Source organism: Melanaphis sacchari, unplaced genomic scaffold (assembly GCF_002803265.2).
Source record: "Melanaphis sacchari strain LSU unplaced genomic scaffold, SCAv2.0 Contig22_pilon_pilon, whole genome shotgun sequence".
NCBI classification, from domain to species: Eukaryota; Metazoa; Arthropoda; class Insecta; order Hemiptera; family Aphididae; genus Melanaphis; species Melanaphis sacchari.
This window is the reverse complement of record NW_020271107.1, coordinates 2,583,208-2,601,685: the sequence shown is the minus strand read 5'-3', so window position 1 is coordinate 2,601,685 and position 18,478 is coordinate 2,583,208. Positions and strand designations below refer to the sequence as shown.

At 26.7% G+C, this 18,478-nt stretch overlaps 1 protein-coding gene across 3 annotated transcripts in view; it reads left to right on the top strand.

The window, feature by feature from the left end:
* Positions 1–18,478, top strand: part of LOC112594300 (mitochondrial ribosome-associated GTPase 2) — a 62,898-nt gene that overhangs the window by 17,089 nt on the left and 27,331 nt on the right. The gene's annotated exons all lie outside the window — the stretch shown is intronic.

The window sequence follows — 18,478 nt, the reverse complement described above, 5'->3', positions numbered from 1 at the left end:
GAGCACCTTATCTCATACCCACAATTAAATAATTGCATATTTGGTAATAGCTTCAATAATTTTGTTAACAAAATAATAATTAATTAATTAATTACACGGATGTCATATTATATTATGCGGGTGGATGTTAATTTGAAACCTGGGGATGCCAAGCACACCCACCTCTTCCAAATTGCGTCAATGAAATTTGTACCTAGTGAATATTTACGTGCCCCAAACTTGTAATCGACACGTTGTATTTCAGACCGTCCACGTGAAAAGTTGAATTTTTTTTTTTTTTTTTTAAATTGGCGGAAATTTGATAACTACAATATCATTATATTGTTGATAAGCAGCAGTGCTTAAAATATCACTTCTATATGTGTTAAATATAATATGATATAATATGTACTATTCAGAAATATTATTTTAATATACAAAAGCACTCAAACACACCACACAATATCTGGATATAAATGTTCTCAAATATATAATTGACCTTTTAATATTATCTAACTGTACAGAATACATCTTATTAATGTTTATTCATTTAACTAACAAGTGTTCGTTATCTTTAATAAGGAATTTTTGTTTTTTGATTATTTTTATAAAATAACGGTTTTGATGCCAAAAACAAAATTTAATACTACAATAATAATTATCACATACATTTTCTGATATACGATGTAGGTATCTTACGATTGCGATTTATGGACGGTAATTTAAATCAGTTATTTTTATAAATTCAATAACAAAATTCGTGTTACAAATTACTTTCTGACTTTATTTAATATGTTTATTAAAATTATGTGATTAAAAAAAAAGTTACACTTTAGGTACATATGTTTTATAGAATTATTTTTTATTATAAATTAAAAATATACAAGTAATAAAATAAAATGTATTTCTACATACTTACAATGGTATTTATAGAATCTACTTTATTATAATGCAGTGTGTTATATAGTTTAAGTGTTAATATAAAATATAATTTTTAATTATATTTTTTTTTTACGAGTTGTATGGATCTGTGAATTTTTAATACAATATAATATACATTTTACATCCGCTTATATACGTGTGTTAATGTGTTATATGTGTTTTTTTCCAATATTTCATTCTTGTGTTAAAAAAGAAGCAAACTTATATTTTTGAAACTAGCATAAGCGCCCGTTGTCAGGGTGTAGTTACCATTCCCCTAAAATATGTCAAGTTCCATCATTATCAGTGTGTTGGGCTCTCAAGAATATTAAACTCTCCCCTTTTGACCGAAAGTACCTCTCACGTAAGCCAATAATATTATGTTTATTACCCTCGTGCTGTGCACATTAAGTTCACTTTCCCAATCAAAGTTGACAGATATGCGTGATTAGCACCTATATTATGCTGTAATTAATTAGTTTGTAAATTTTTGTTTTTTGTGGTTGATCAATAATATTTTAACTTTTTAGAAACATTTTTATCATATTTTTATTATTTATACTTTATTAAAAATGTTTGTTTTTATATTTGTGAATATATAAAGAAGGATATATTTTTATTTATTTATTTATTAGTTTTAACAAAAAGTTATTATAGCTACCTAGCTACATTTTTATTTAATTCAAAGCTTTGTGCATACTTTCGCTTTCTCGACATTTTATATTTATAAAGAAAGGGCAAAAAATTAGTTGGTCGGGAGAGATTATAGAGTTAAACAATTGCAATGTAATCGATCTAAATCTGAGGTGAATGCCGTCCGGGTGCCATACTACCGTGACATCTCAAATCGTCTACAGCAAAATTTCACTGATCACGATCACGGAATTATAATTGAATATACATTTTTTGTTATTATTGTTTTTATTTTTGAGGAAATTATATCCTTTGGAATATACCTACTGCCGAGTTTTCATTTTTGTGTAACATGTAATTGTTAAGAATAGTATAGCATGCTCTAGGTCTATATCAAGAGTACCTACATTATATATTTGTTATGTTTATATTTATGACTTTTAGTAGGTAAATCGATAACCTATATTTGAATGTTTTTACATTGAGCATATTATAACTCTGAAAATATATAATAAATGAATTATTCCAATTTTTATTTTTCATTTATTTATAAAATATTTTTATTTTTTTTTATTTAATGTATAAAATTAGACCTCAAAAAAGTTATGTGTAAAAATGATATTAATATGCTATCTTATTAAAAAAATACAAATTGCCTGTGTACGTATATAAACATTCTGTATTAGTTCATATTATTATCTAATATGTAAACCTAATTTTCAAAGCAAACCACTTTGGATTTAAATTAATACAAAGGAGGAAATAGCCGTAGAAAAATTATTAATAATTAATAATTTGATATAATATATTGAATATGTGGGAATATTATTTATAATATAGGTAGCACAAAGAAAAAAAATTATTATAATATTGTTTATTATGTATTAAGTAAACGATTACACATTAGTGGATGAAAAGATGGTTATCGCCTCTCAATATTTTTATAACGGATGGACACATTTCAATGAAATTTGTGTAAACAATTTGATGACAAATTATTCCGTGAATTATGTATTTGGATTATATCATAATATATATATATTATAAACGAATTTATACTGTAACTCTCACGTTTAAAAATCTTGTCTAAACTTAATCATTTTTTTAAATTTTAAAGTAGGAGTTTACATAGGATTGGTAGAGTGTGGGTTGTTAGGTCGTTTAGTTGTTGACTAATTCGGTAAACGACAAGATCAAAAGTAGTGTTGCAACCACGGGTCTACCACGCCTAGATTTATTATATTATAATAAACGTTGCACACGAACCATCGAATAAAAATTATACTATATTATTTCGCTTTCCCGTTCGTCACCGACAGAAAAGTCCATAGAGAAATTAACATCTGCTCGTTATTGTTGCTTTTATGCAGATAAATACGCATTAGTATATATATGATTGATTTACAATGAAAATTATACCTACCGATAACATGTATTCGCAACGAAACCAGCAAACGAAACAGGACTCGCAAGAAGCAGCGTTCACTGCACATAAAACGTAATACACTGGGTGTAGCATCACGATGATCGACAATTATACATTAAAATTACATTTAGATATGTTAGAAATACGCGTGATACATCCTGTATATGTATATGTACTGTACGATGACGATTCCGTGGTTGTGCGGTGTTTTCTGCGTGAGAGGACGTCCGTCGCCGTCAGATTCTATTGTCATTTTATCTCGAGCGTGTGCTGAACAGATATAACATTACAAATTTACAATATAATACGTTTACAACGACGACGACGGTGATGATAATGATGTCCTGTATATCTGTATGACGTGTCAACCCAAAGCATTCATCAGTGACATATGATGGTCGTATAGTCTTATATTGGTATATATGGCTAATCTTATCAAGACTGAATAATAATAATAATAATAATAATAATAATAAATATTATTATTATTCTATTATATAGATGTGTATTTTGTTTAACGTTTGTCGTTTTTCATCAATTTTCTTCGATGGTTACTTCGCCTATAGTCTAAACGACATAGGAATAAGTCAATTTCTCAATCGACATAAAAGCATACGATTGTAATGACTGTATGCGCGTGCGCGCGTTTTCTAGAATTTATTGATAGTAAGTACATCTAGACATGTTACTCATTTTTATTGTTGTAAGACAAAGACAAAATCATATTGATTATATTTTAGTGCAGTCTTCTATCTTAGTATTGGGAACCTGTAACCATAAATTTTATTAAGAAACTTTATTTAGATAATGTATTATTTTTGTATAATTTATTAAAAAATTGTAATGTAACCATAAAATTTAGAGAAGTTATTTAATTTTTGGCTAAATTTCTAAGGTGTAAAAATATTATCGAAATTTCAATCATTTTCGAGCTTAGCTTAGCTTCGTTAGAACGAAGTGAATGTCTAAATGTTTTCAATGTATGGTCATCGATGTCGAAATATCTAAATAATAATAATTCAATATTTTTTTTGCTGTAATACTGTAGAGAGCTGTTAATAGTTTTTGGAATTTTAATTTTCAAGCATTATCAAAAAAAAAAAAAAAAACTTTGTTAACTTGAGTGTGATTACATTTGCAATAGAAAATAAATAAATAAAAACAGTAAATAAAAAGTCTACCTCTGTAGGCACTACACATATATGTGCTACATCAGAATTGTTTTTTATACGATTAAACATCTGATATATTGTAGAGTCTACTTCAGTTGCAGTTCATATAATGTTCATTGCGTTCGTTATATCGATTTATATTGATGTATAATTTAAAGTTAAAACCATTTATTTTACTTTACTCGTGGTTTTATTACACATTTGTACTTGAATTATTTTTAAATTTCTACATAAGACATGTATACTTATTTTAGACACGATTGGTTGATACCCATAGTGGTAAACTAGTAATACTAAAGTAATAGCTTAGGTACCCATATTATAATATACAGCCGTATACCTATCTATATTTAATAATAATATATGCTGTATACGTACATTTTTCGATATCATAAATATATAAATTATTTAAAAATCGTATATATATTTTTTAAATGTGACAAATACTTTAATATGATATTATTAATATTACTTATGTAGGACATAAGATGTATAACAATAATATCATAATATTAAAAAAAAAAAATTATTTTGCATTTTATTGTTTTGATAATATAACCACAAAGTAATAAATACGCTCATTATATTTTTTTGAAAGTAAATAAATTTTTGCATGTTTAATGTGTTACGTTTCTTAGTACAACAATGGAAGAGTGTAATAAGTAATAAAATTTAAGGATAAAATAATTTATGATATGTGTTCCTCATTATTGGTTTAAGTACTAATATACTTCCTTATAATAAGTTATAACCCAAGTAATACCCGTGCAAACTAATTTAGTAATGAAATATCATATTTACTATGTAGGACGTATCTACGTAGGTATTATACGTCTTGTGATCCTGAATATTTAAGGTCGTAATTCTATAACATAAAATATAAATAAATAATAATTGTAGAAAAATATTGCGTTTACAATCTAGTTGAGGGTGAATCACATAATATCGTAGCCAGTGTAAGGAGATTAATATTTTATTTTGAGGTGATAGAATGAGTTCTATAATACATTTATGAAAGAACTAACTGCTAAGTTATTTTTATATTGTAGGAGGTAGTATTTTACTATATACTACCTACTTACTTTAGTTCATATATTTTAAAATTTATCATGTTCCTTGTGCAAGTACAAAATAAATATTAAAACCTTGAAAATATTAATTTTATTCATTGGGTATTTTATAATTATATTGTAATTAATTATTAATTATAATTAAGTAAAAGTTATACCGTGTGAATAATTTGTATTAAAATTAGAACCTAATTATTTTATAAACTTGGATGCACAGTTTATTTTTATATACATTTACAGGCTTAAAATAAAATGCGATTTATTATTTTAATAATTCTTATAGAAATAAAGGTAGTGATCGATAGTTAAAATTGAATGATCATTATGTTTGTATAAGCTTTAAAATAACATTTAGGTATATACGAGAAAAATCAACAGTTGGATAATATTTTTAGTAAGTCACGTTTAAATTAATGTTTTGTTTTACATCGAGTTATTTACATATAGGTCTGCTTTGTAGTTCTATAGATTGTTTAAACAATATTATGCAAGTTATAACTACGAGTATCATGCATGTATTTGGATGTACGAGTACACTTGGGTATTTTTCTGTTTCTTAAGTCGTCCTCCCCTCTTTTGACGGATATAACTCACAAGTCCGTGACTGAACTGACAACGACATTTTTTCTATATATACAAACGATATTCGACCATATTTGGTATGTCTCACGAACGATGAATCACCGAAAATGATGTATAAGTTATCGTCAACAACGAATAAACAATAATATATAAAGGGAAGCATATTCTGAGTTAAAAGAAATTATATAATTAAGATATTTGACAGTATAAGTAGGAGCGCAGATGCGCACAGAAATGTTTAAATATTTAATTCCACCCACTCTCAATGGCCAAGCGGTACTTTATGTAATTTAATGTTATGCGTCTATACCATTAAAGTTTTATAAAGTTTATAAAAACATTAATTATTAAAAATATAGCCGCGTATACTTAAATTCTGTTTTGGGGGGTAAATTTATCATTTTATTATTATAATAATCTAAATTGACTGTATTATCTTTGAAATGATTGATAATGATTGTAATCATGTCAGATAAAGACGTACGTAAAATGTAGATTTAAAGTGTCTTGTTTACTTTTTATGTAACCGACCGAATACACTATTGCAACTGTTAATCGTAAAAACTTGTAAAATGTAACCATATTTTATCATTTTGTTGAATACAAGTCTTTTTACTGTTTACCTTGACTTTCTTATTTTCATTGAATTTTATATTTCACTTAAAATATATACAAAATAAATATAAATAATAGTATGCAGGTACAACTGTACCGTGTACCTATGTTTTGGAATTTCCCACTGTGTTAAATGGTGACTATAACTACAGGTATAGAGAGATACGTGTAACCTAACCATTTTTAATAATTCATAAAGTTGAAGTCGATTGTGTTTAAAAGTCGTTTTGCTGTTTAAACGACTGTGTTTTTGACCGACGGTGGCTCTAAAAACCGGTAAAAGAAAAACACATATTAATAACAATACGATACTACCACGTACAGTACAAATCCAAATATAAATCGACTATGACGTTCGATTTGTCGATAGTTTAAAAGTCCGATGCCGTTTTCTTCCGTTCGTTGGTAAATTGTTATTCATACCGTACCATTGTTTCGTACCCATATGTACAAGCTTAACGGTTTTCGATGTTAATATGACGATCTGCTGCAGTTGTACGGAATATATTATTTTTTTACATTTATCGAGTTTTTAATTGTTTCAAAAAAGGTTTGTTTTTACGATGATTTTAACAAATACAAGATACAAGTTTAATTTTTTGTAATTTATAATGAAAAGATAATATTTTATAATAGAAAAATAATAGTAGAGAACAACAAGGAAAATAAATCTGTAAAATGTATACTTTTATAGTTAATGAGTGCATTTTGATGAGAGTTCAGATGATGATGACGATGATGATGTTAATTGTGGAGATAGAAAGACATCTTGTGGAAGGTGTAGTTTCAGTCTATAGATTTTTGTTTATTATTGATTTTATAGTGAAGGGCTTCTTCACAATTGAGTTTAAAAGTGAATGAAATTTTTTTATTTTGTCTTCGATCATTTTGTCTAAGCAAGGTATTACAGTGTTGACTGAAGCTGTTTGTTACACACGAATCAGAGTGCTTTAATTTTATCATGAGAAATGTATTCTGAGAAATATATTTTGTATTGTCTGAAATGTTTTATTTTTTTATAGAGATATGGCAGCCCATACAGGGCATGCGTATATTATTAGTGGTCATATTATTGATGTATGTATCAGAAATGAGCATTTTATCCGTAGTGTTGAGCTATAGTTTATTAGGGGCTATAATATTTTCATCCGAGTATAGGCTTTGTTTAGTTTGTTAATTATAGCTATTTTCTAGGTTAATTTTTCCTTTATAAAACTTAAAGGTATTTAATTGCTTGATCCTTTTTATTATATATTACGAGTTAATTATTAATTTTTACTTGACTTGGATTTATGATCTTCTTATAGGGTGAAGATATTTATTTCACTTAAGTAAGGTTTAATTTGATTTTCTATTTCGTAAAATATTCTGATATTTATCTTTGCAGTTTTGCAAGTCTATAACTGAGCTTTTAAAGTTTTTATTCTGTGTTATAAAAATGGTATCATCTGCGTATATTGCTAATTGGCATTTTTATGGATTTGGGATATCATGATAGAATATATATTGAACAGTATGGATTAGTCGATCTTTGTAAGATTTCAGCTTTTATTGGGTGTATTTGGTATAAATTAGTGCCTATTTCTAAAATTAAAAAAGTAGTTTGTTATAAATGAGCATATACGATTATTGAGGTAAGTTGGTAGATTCAGTTTTTTTAGCATTGAGTTTGATGAGTATGCAAGAAATTTTAATGTAAGGTAGCTTGAGATTTTTATTTGTTATGAGGTCTTGTCCAGGGTTTTTTTACAAGTCTACTATCTGTTGTTGTTTTTCGAAACTGCAAAGGCAGATAGTATTTTTTAATATTTTTTTATTTTTGTTTCTATGGGTGGATCAGTTTCTTGTTTCTTATTTGCATTTTCATCTTCTGTTGTAAATCAATTTTCAAATTGTTTGCAAAAAATTTGCATTTTCTGAGTTAGTTTCCTATTTTGATATTCAAATTTTAAGAGGAGAACACGTATTTCATTGTTTTTGTGGCGATCCATAAGGCTAGCTTCATTTGAGTTTTTTTTTGATAGGCATGTTTCGTAAGAGTCTAGCCTAATTTAACTTAATCTAGTAAAATATATATGTATAATATTACTATATTGATGTATTGTAAACGTCCAATATTATAGTGACTTTTAAGGTACTATTATATCCTATACATCAGTCTGGTGCAAACAAACTGATAATTAGGCACCTAAAATATATTTTGTTATTTTGTCATAAATATTTCTATATCATATATTATTTACAAAGGCAGGACTAAGTTTTAGAATTTTCCGCTTAACTTTAGCGCCACTTTCCACGGGCGAATCCACATCAGTTATATTAGTTAATTATACACAATTTTAATAATACAATTAAAATAGCTAATTTCTTAACACTCTTTTTGGTTAATAAGTTATTATAATTATATTTCAAAAGAAAATAATGATAGATAATTATTATTTAATATTAAATATACATATTAATAGTATTTTAATAAACTTATATAAAATCTGTTTAGTGTTTGAAATTAATGTGCTAATAAAATATAATAAAATATTTTAAAATCAAATCAAGTATATATTTATAAAAACAATAGTAAATAATATCCTATAGTGATTGTTATTAGAAAAATGTATGTAGCGTCTCTAATACTTAAAAAAGTATATACATTTTGAAATTAAAAACAAAATAAAAAATACAGAAAATTAGTTAAGTTTAAATAATAGATCGCCCAATTGTTGTTTTTGAATATCTGGAAAATTTTACTATTGGCTGTTTGAATATAGTTATTTATAAAATTGAAATCGTCAAATACATCGGATATGACACCTGCATACATTATAATATAGTGTCAACGACACCTTCATAGTCCGTATGACGTTTCATTGTCGACATAATAATTTTTATAAATATTCGAATAAATGTGATTTGTGCGTGTCACAAACTGCACGTGGTGTGCTTACCGCACCGTTACATGCGGCTTATTTTGCGACCACAAACCAACTAAACGTCGTCCCTTCCATCACAACTACCCCATATAAACGACCTTTCCCTGTATAATATTTTATATTATTATATTTTGCTTTAGCTTGGCGACATTACACGATATTTTGTATATACTTTATATATATATACGGTATATGCCAGACTTTTTTTTCCGCTCACCAAAGTGGTCCTTTCCACGCCATTGGAATTGGTTTGTGAACTATTCCTACTCACGTTTCATTTCGCGCACGAAATAATTTGAATTTCCAGCAGAGTTCGACGAATACGGAACTATATAACATACATATCTATCTATTTAACTTGGCTGTACGGATGACGACAAAATCGACAGTCGTGCTTTATCGGATTCGTTACTGCTGGAATCTGTATAAAATTATAATGCGTTACACGCAAGTATGTCTGAGATTCGAAAGCTCGTTTTATATTAAGATATTTTTAGGTACATAGGATAAATTTTATGTATCCAGTGTTGGTCTGACTCATGATTGGTCCTATTTTACATACTTTTTTATTTTATACATAAAATAGAAAATAAAAATCAATAAACATAAATAATATTAACTACTTAAATAAATTATAAACTATTATTAAAATTGTAGTTTTTTAAATGTATTTCTGGAAGTTTGTATATAGTACATTAATAATTTCATCTTTATTTATTAGTTGAATGAGATATCCTCTTCAAAAAATAGACTAAATAAAGGATCCAGGTATTTTTGGCTTAACAAAAATTCATAAGTTATAAGTTTTTAAAATATTATGAGAATCCTTAATATTTTAAGTATTTGAATGTTATGCACAAGGTGTACAATTTATTAGGTAGTGTCGTTGGTTTAAAAGAATTTGAAATGCCCCACTCACGACCCAATAAGTGACTTAATTAAATATATATTTTGGGGCTATGGGAGGGACCCCAATATTGACAAATATTCCGAAGCTCCCAGCAATCGCCTCGTAAGACAGACCTGATAGGTAGTCTAGGTTTCCCCATATCTCGATTCAAGGGATATAAATGCAAGTTTATGTATGTAGATCGACAATTGTAGTTGTCTTTGGCTCGTCTCTTATCCGATTGATTTATACTGACGATTTTTCCCTTATATTTATACCGCCTGCCGTCTGGGCTGTAACTGTGCGGTAGAATTGGTAGAAGAACCTAATGCAGTAGTACCTGCGGCTGCTGCAACGAACACTGTGTTGTATAATCGTATACGGTTTGAATAAGAACTATATATATATATATAAAGTGCACATATGGATCAACTAATATAATAGTACATAGAAAATAGGACACACGATGTCGTTTACCTATGTGTGTAGTTCGTATATATAGTACAATAATATGGAAAAGAAAAGAAATTGCACATTTAACTAAAATGTATTTGATTTTCGTTTTGCGCGTACGACTATAATAGATTCAAATGTTTTTTTACCCACGAACGACAAATTTTAGATATTAATACTTAGGTCTAGCTGTTAAGAATTTCATTCACGAATCAGTCTGCAAAAGACGTACGGTTGTTATCATAATTTAATAATAAATAATATTCAATATCATATTTTAATTTTAAATAAATATCTGTAGTTTAAGTTTAAATAGATATTTGTTAGGTTATTTCAATAAATTGGCACTATTTATTTAAAAACTTAAGATTGTTCGATTGATTTTTAAAGTATTATTTATAATTTACTGCGTATGGATAAATTGTAGTTAAAGTGTTAATATAGTATTTTTATTTTTGTTTCAGGTGAGTTATAATCATATCTAAAATACTAAAGCAATAAAATATAAGACTTATCTAGAGTAAAAATAAATTGTAAGTATTATTTTTTAATGAAATTATAATGGTGCATGTTAATAAAAATAAATAAGTATTTTTTTATAGTTTATACAATTTATTATGTTTAATTTAAAAAGAGAATGTTTAGTGACGATATATATTAAACGCGGCCATAATAAGTACTATCTATCTATCTAATCGATATTTTAAAATGTTATCCTAAACTTAAAAAAAAAAAAAAGTTTAAATTGTCGTTTTTTTCTATTTTTCTATTATCACGTTTTGAGTGACTGATACCATGCAAGTATGCTCAACAGCTCAACCCTATTTTTATTCTTTAATAATGCATTTATTCGAGTATCTGATTCAATACAGATGTTTTTGCTTACCTGCTAGACTGGATAAGCCACTTGTATACAATTTCATGATTGTAAAAGTTAAACATCAAAAGTAGATTTTTTTAATTTTATGGGTATATTTTTATTTTACGATGATATTTGGTGATTTTTTTATTTTGTATGATGTCCAATTCATAATAGCAATAGGTGTAAATTAACAACTCAATTTAAAATTAAAATAGTTTTTAAGTTTTAAACTTATATTTCACGCATACGTTATGAATTGAAGAGAAACTATATACTATTTAATATTTATACAAATTAAGTATATATTTTTATTTTATAATATTGCTTATGCATTGCAAATTGTTCATAAATGTACAAGAGAATCGTGCGTTAATAGCAGTTATATATTTTAATCTTGAATATAAAATCATGCAAATTCGAGAGTAATAAAAATAATAGGTCCATATTTTTGGCTTTTAAAGTGCATATTATAATTGCTACATGTTTTAAACATCTTTGTATGTCATTAAAGTTCGTGTTATATATTACGTATAATACGGTTTACTTAGTGCTTAATGTTTTTTTAAGAACTTGAAGTAATTATCTATTAAACTTAAACACTCTAAATTTCAATAGACTCCATGTACGGTTTGGATTATATTCGTTTTGAATTCCAATCATCTGCCGATGGCCCCGAACTGGATGAGGTCGAACTCGGCTTCCCGGAGTTCCGGCGATGATGATGATGCGGAGTACTTTTGTGTTTGTAGGTATAGATAATAGGAGAAGCGTCATTTTGCCGATTTGAGATTGTGTTAATTATTATTGTGGTTATTATTTTCCTCATTGATTTTATGATTATCGACTTACCTACTATGTCTTGTGCAAATGTACGAATCATAATATTAATATGTATCATGATATACGTATATATTTGATTAAATTGAATGTGGGTGGTCATAGCTATGAGTTTATAATATACTTTCGCCCTGATCAAGAACTTGCGTTTTAAATCATTATTTTTACTCATTGTTTGCAACAAAATTGTAATCAAAGCGTGTTTTTTTTCATAAGGATACAATAAAATTGAAATAATTAAATCGTCACATAATAATCACCAAATAATTTTTTTTTTTATTTAGTTGATTAAAATATTTACTTCTGTTTTTGTAATATCTATTCATATATACAGCACGCGTTATGGAATATGAAAGTAGGCAATATTATTATACTTGGCTTAATTTTTTTCATAAAATAACTCTGTAAAATGTCGTTAAAAATAAAGTTAAGGTAATTTATACTCGAATTTCTTGATAATCGCATATGAAATTGCGCAAATTTTAGATTCATGAGCCGTTTTTATATGCATTATATATAGATATTATTTATTAATATGCATAATAAATATATATAATGAGTTAATAGCTTATATTTTTAATACTCCTCGTCAGTGTTTATGTTTCTTACGAAGTAAATATTACAATAGTTTTATTTACTGAGATTTATTTAAACGAGTGAATGTATTGAATTATATCTCTTAATCTATGTTTTTTAAGAGGACGTCGCTCCCGCACGCGTTGTCTCCGTCTTATAAACATAAAACATCCCAACATTTTCGTTCAGCAGTTGACTCAACTTTGTGTTATTTGTAATAATACTAAAGCTAGTGAATTTAAACTGTTTTAACAAACTTGAAAGTAAGATCTGTGATTTATATGTTGGTTTTTTTACTAAGTCTTAATTTATAAGGGAATTAAGAGTATTTTTAAATTCTAATATTTTATATATTCTTAAAAATTATAATATCATAAAAATAAGGTAAAAACTCACTGCATTAACACAAATAATGTTTTTAGGTACTTTAAATTTTGATTATAGGTCAATTCACTATAATAATTAATTTAAAATCATACACAATTAGTTGTGCTGAACGAAATAATGTATTATACAGTAGGCGTAAGTAATACAACAGGTGTGGCGTTTTCTTTAGATAACAATTAATTGATTTTGTAACATTTTCATGAATTGTAATTGTTCTTCTATTATACGTAATATTATTGTTCAAAAATATTATATTAATGTGTTTAATTTGACAGTTAAACTTTTTTACATTTTTTTTACCATTTGAACCGACTATGCCGGTAAAATTATACCTTCCTTTTGCTTTCCTGAAAAACTAATTTATGTAAGTAGTTTGGATATTCTTTGCAATAATACCGCAGGTTACAAAACCATTTGATAGCTGATAGGTACAGGATTTTTTTCTTGGTGGTTTAAATATTTAATTTTAGATCAGTTTTTTTATGTAATAATGAAAAATAAATAAAAATGTAATAAGACTGATAAATTAAAATGTTATCTATACGATCATATACGTTTTAGTATACGGTCAGTTTCGGAAGTGATCACGTGTTAAATACCGATTAAGTGTTTAAATAATATATATCAGACTGCTGTAACAGCTGTCGGGGTACAGCCGATATACTTTCTACTTTAGATGTATACCTATACGTTTAGAATTATGTATATATAAAAATATAAAAAATAATAGTCGTGATATCATATTAACTATAAAGTGACCCAAGTTTAACCCGAAGGTAAAATGTATAGTTATGTTATACCGTGTTTAGCGAAAGCCTGCAAACCGGACAATTGGATTCGTGAGCGACACTCTCAAGATAAGGCACTATAATATTTAGCAGGTGTTAAAGGTTTTCAATTTATGTTGAATTCTAATTAAATATCGTAATATGTATATGCCTATAAAAAAATAAATATAAGTTGTATGGATAATAATTATTATTTAGTATGTACCAAATTCGGACGTGTAGATACCGAAAAGAAATCGCGATGTAAATATTGAATTAATTATTCGAAAAATTAGTTTACGTACCTATATTATTACCTACCGCATTGATTTTATCGTATATAATACGCATAATTGCAATTTAAAGTAATTTTGCTGTGTTGAATGAATGGTGTGTTCAAAAACTTATTTATCGTCGTTCATTTTATAAAAGCAAGCGGTATCATAAAAGATCATTGGAATTTCGAATTTAAAACGTTTAAATTATTGTTCTATAATATGCCTGCATGCATAATCTGAAAAAGAAACTGACAAACATGATTTATTGTGGGGGGGGGGGTGTACGACGTATAATATTATATATTACCATTTATACATTCATTGCATGTTTGGCATATGGAAAATAATGTACTTTTTTCCGCCAGTATTCTGATTAATAATAATTATTGTTCGTTCCTGAAAAAAACCTATACATTTAAACTTCGAATAATATTCAAATATGTGATAAAGCGCACGTATTTTATATACCTATAATTGAAATTTGAAACAATACGAGTATTCCAATGAGTATACAACAACTAATCATATTCCAAACGATATAACTCCCAAAGAGGAGCGGTTTGTGCAGCAACATAATGCAATGCGTCTTACTTGTCTTAGTAAGAATTCGAGTCTAGATCGAGAAAACTAAATACTTTTGAATAATTCATCAACCATTATTATTGAAATAATGATATTATTTCTGGCGTCTATATTCTTCAAGAGTCTATGGTGGTTTTTCTACGGGGCTTGAAGGGACGCGCATACATTTGTTATTAAAAACGACGAACAGATGCGACAACTCCTGAGACATTTGTGTGCGATAATTAATTGCCAAAGCTGCTGTTATGTGCAGATATTAATTTGTATTTAAATAATGATTTTGGAACGAGGGGAAACTCGCGTCGAACGCTTTCCGAGTTGTATTTCTAACGTAATTTACGCGTACATAAAAATAGAAATAATTAGATTTATCCGTGTGTATAGCAGAAAAAAGGGAATTGTTTACAATTCAAAATGGCCGAAAGCCAAGAAATCTGTTCCATTGTTTACCATAGACAAAAAACCGTATCATAAATATATTTTTGTAACAAAACTATGAGGTTCAATACAGACGCGAGTATCAGTTGAGTAAGAATTTAAAGTTATCATTTTTAAAATCGAATGTGTAGGTTTTGAAATTCGCATAATATGAATTAATTTTTAAACCGTTTGACAGCTAATGAAAAATTTCAATATATCAAGTACAAAATGTATACACTTATAAAAAAGACGGTATTTGTTTTTGCGACTATTTAATTATTTTATTACGAAACTCCAATATTATAAAGACATTTCTTTATTAATAATATTAAATGCTTAAAACTAAATATTTCTCATAAAAATTAAAAACAATGTTTACAAATTTTTTTATTACCTTGCGTGATGGTTAGATCCATAATTGTGATTTAAATGTTTTGAGAACTTTCATATGATACATTTTTTTAATAATAACGTTAAAAATCATGTTATCAAAGATTCACGCTGTTTAATTATTTTATATTTAAATTGTAAAGATGCATGCATCCTTCTAAAAAAAATTCTTTGTTTGATTCTATTTTTCGTAGTTTGGTATTAAACGTATTATTGATTTGAGTTTTTTAGATGAAGGTATTTCAAAATATGATGAATGCCGTCATTAATAATTTTAAGTTTTATTTTCAATATTAATTGAAATATACAGGTTAAGAAAGAAAAAAAAATCAATTTTTTTTAGAAAAATATGAAATATGCATATTGCATAATATGCGTTAATTAATGGAATATGCACTTTTTTTAAAGCTAAAATTGACAAAATATGTATTTTAAATTTTAAATTTCTTAACTGTCCATTGTACAGTTCAGATTTCTAGCTTGGTCTGTTATAAATTGAGAGCATACAGAAAAAATGCAATTCCTACAACTCCTGAGCCCTATTCATTACGATTTCATATTGTCCAATAAGTTATTAATAATAACTTATTAGTTATTATACTCATGGTTAATTTTTGCTATGTTTTTTTAACTGTTTATCATTTTATAAAATATGGACAAAAAAATAAAAAAATGATATAAGATAAAAATTGCAATTTTTTTAAACTATATTTATTTAGTACATTTAATGATATAGATATTTACTAGTTTATGAAATAAATAATTTCACTTAGCTAGATAATGAAATAGATTTGTAGTTTATGATCTTTATTATAGTTATACATTTAAACATTGAACAAATTATTATTAAATTGTTGCTTTTAATTTAAATAATACTTATTTTATTTTTATGAATGTTTACAATTTACAATATTTTTCATGTAATAATAAATATAAATATTAAACCAAGATCATTGATGTCTTATTCTTATTGTATCCGTTCACTGTAATTCTGTTTTATTGTTAATAGTACACGTATTATAATTTCTCATTAGTTTATCATTTTTGTATACTTAATTATTTTTAAAATTAGAACAATGACTATTTATTATAATATTTTCCTTGGTTTAAATGTAGACAATACTTCTATAGTTTTGACGGAGAGGTGAGCAGGGATGGGGGACTTCTTTTTAATTAAGAATTTTTTTAATTCTATAACTTTATTATTGTTATAATCAAATTTTAAATTAAAATACGAATACCTTTTAGTTTTACATTAAGATACGAAGACCGTATGTTTAGCACTTGTTTCGCTTATAAGTCGCAGGACAGTGTCAATGTGTTATGGACGTTATGGTATTACACATTATTGATAGCAGAAATAATTCATCGAATTCAAAAAACGATTCCGAACGTAGAACTTATTAATGTTTTAAAAAAAAGTTATCATTGGTATTTTTACGGTATTTTTTTTTTTGCGCCCAGAGAAATATATTTTTTAGAAACTATGAGCTTGATTTAACTACCCCTTTAAAGTATCATACACACCTACTCGATTTATGATCTATTAATGTAATTTGTGAAAGTACTTTAGCATCCATTTTATCTGCGAGAGTGTTTTAAAAATATATTATACTTAAACGATCTTGAAGAAGAAATTGTGTTTACAGGCTTGTTTTTTATTTAAAAGAATCTGTTTTTTGAATATGATCATTTATCATTGTTTTAAAATCAACAATTATAACATTCTGTGAAACTTGTTCGTCTAAGACTGGTTGTGTCTCTGCAATTTCACACCAAGTCGAAAAGAAGAAACTTGAAGAGTAAAAAATTATTTTCTATAATAATGACATTTATTACTTTAAATTAGTTTTTATATAGATCTATGTCAATGTATTGTTCAAATGATTTGAAAGAAACTATTGTAACTTTTATTATATTTCCATTTTCCTTACTGCAAGTGATATAATTATATTTAGTACTATTATATTAGTCGACGGTCTGTAAATCGCATCTAAAACGTTTAACCATATTCTTCACATCATATTTTAATTTTGAATCTATAGAATATAATGTTATAGATAATAAATAATATATTATGTTATTTTATTTTATTGTAATATTATAGGTTTTTTTTTATATTATTGGCGTATTCGAGTAGATATAGGTTTAGGTTTTCACCGTCTGTTTACAGCATATTATACCAATTTTATTTCAAATTTATATGGCGAATGGTCTCGTTTATACACAAGTGAAATATTTTATCCGTTTGCTATATAGGCATCATATTATATGCACTTGGTACCTATATTCTCGTTTATATTGTTGTGCATGACAGGTGAATAAATACCTGTAATTAGCTTCAACCACATCATTTCCAACTTATACATGAATACATGTTCTATATTATATACAATGCACAATTAGCACCTGTTTGCATTCATATCATGGTGTTACAATGTTACATATTATTATATTATGTTATTCGTCGACACGTGTTACTGGAAAAATAACAACGTCCCCTTGATTATTTAAATGTTCATACAACTATACTCGCTGGCTTACGCTTTCGTTCAATTACGTTATGTATACAACGTTTTGCGCCCAACCTTACTACAATTTCGTATAGATTACGAAAAATTTGACTAACGCAAAATGTATTCGTCTAAATTAGTCGAGTTTGTGTTAGGTACCGATTTTACTATGTCATATTTACTCAATAAATTTTAAGTA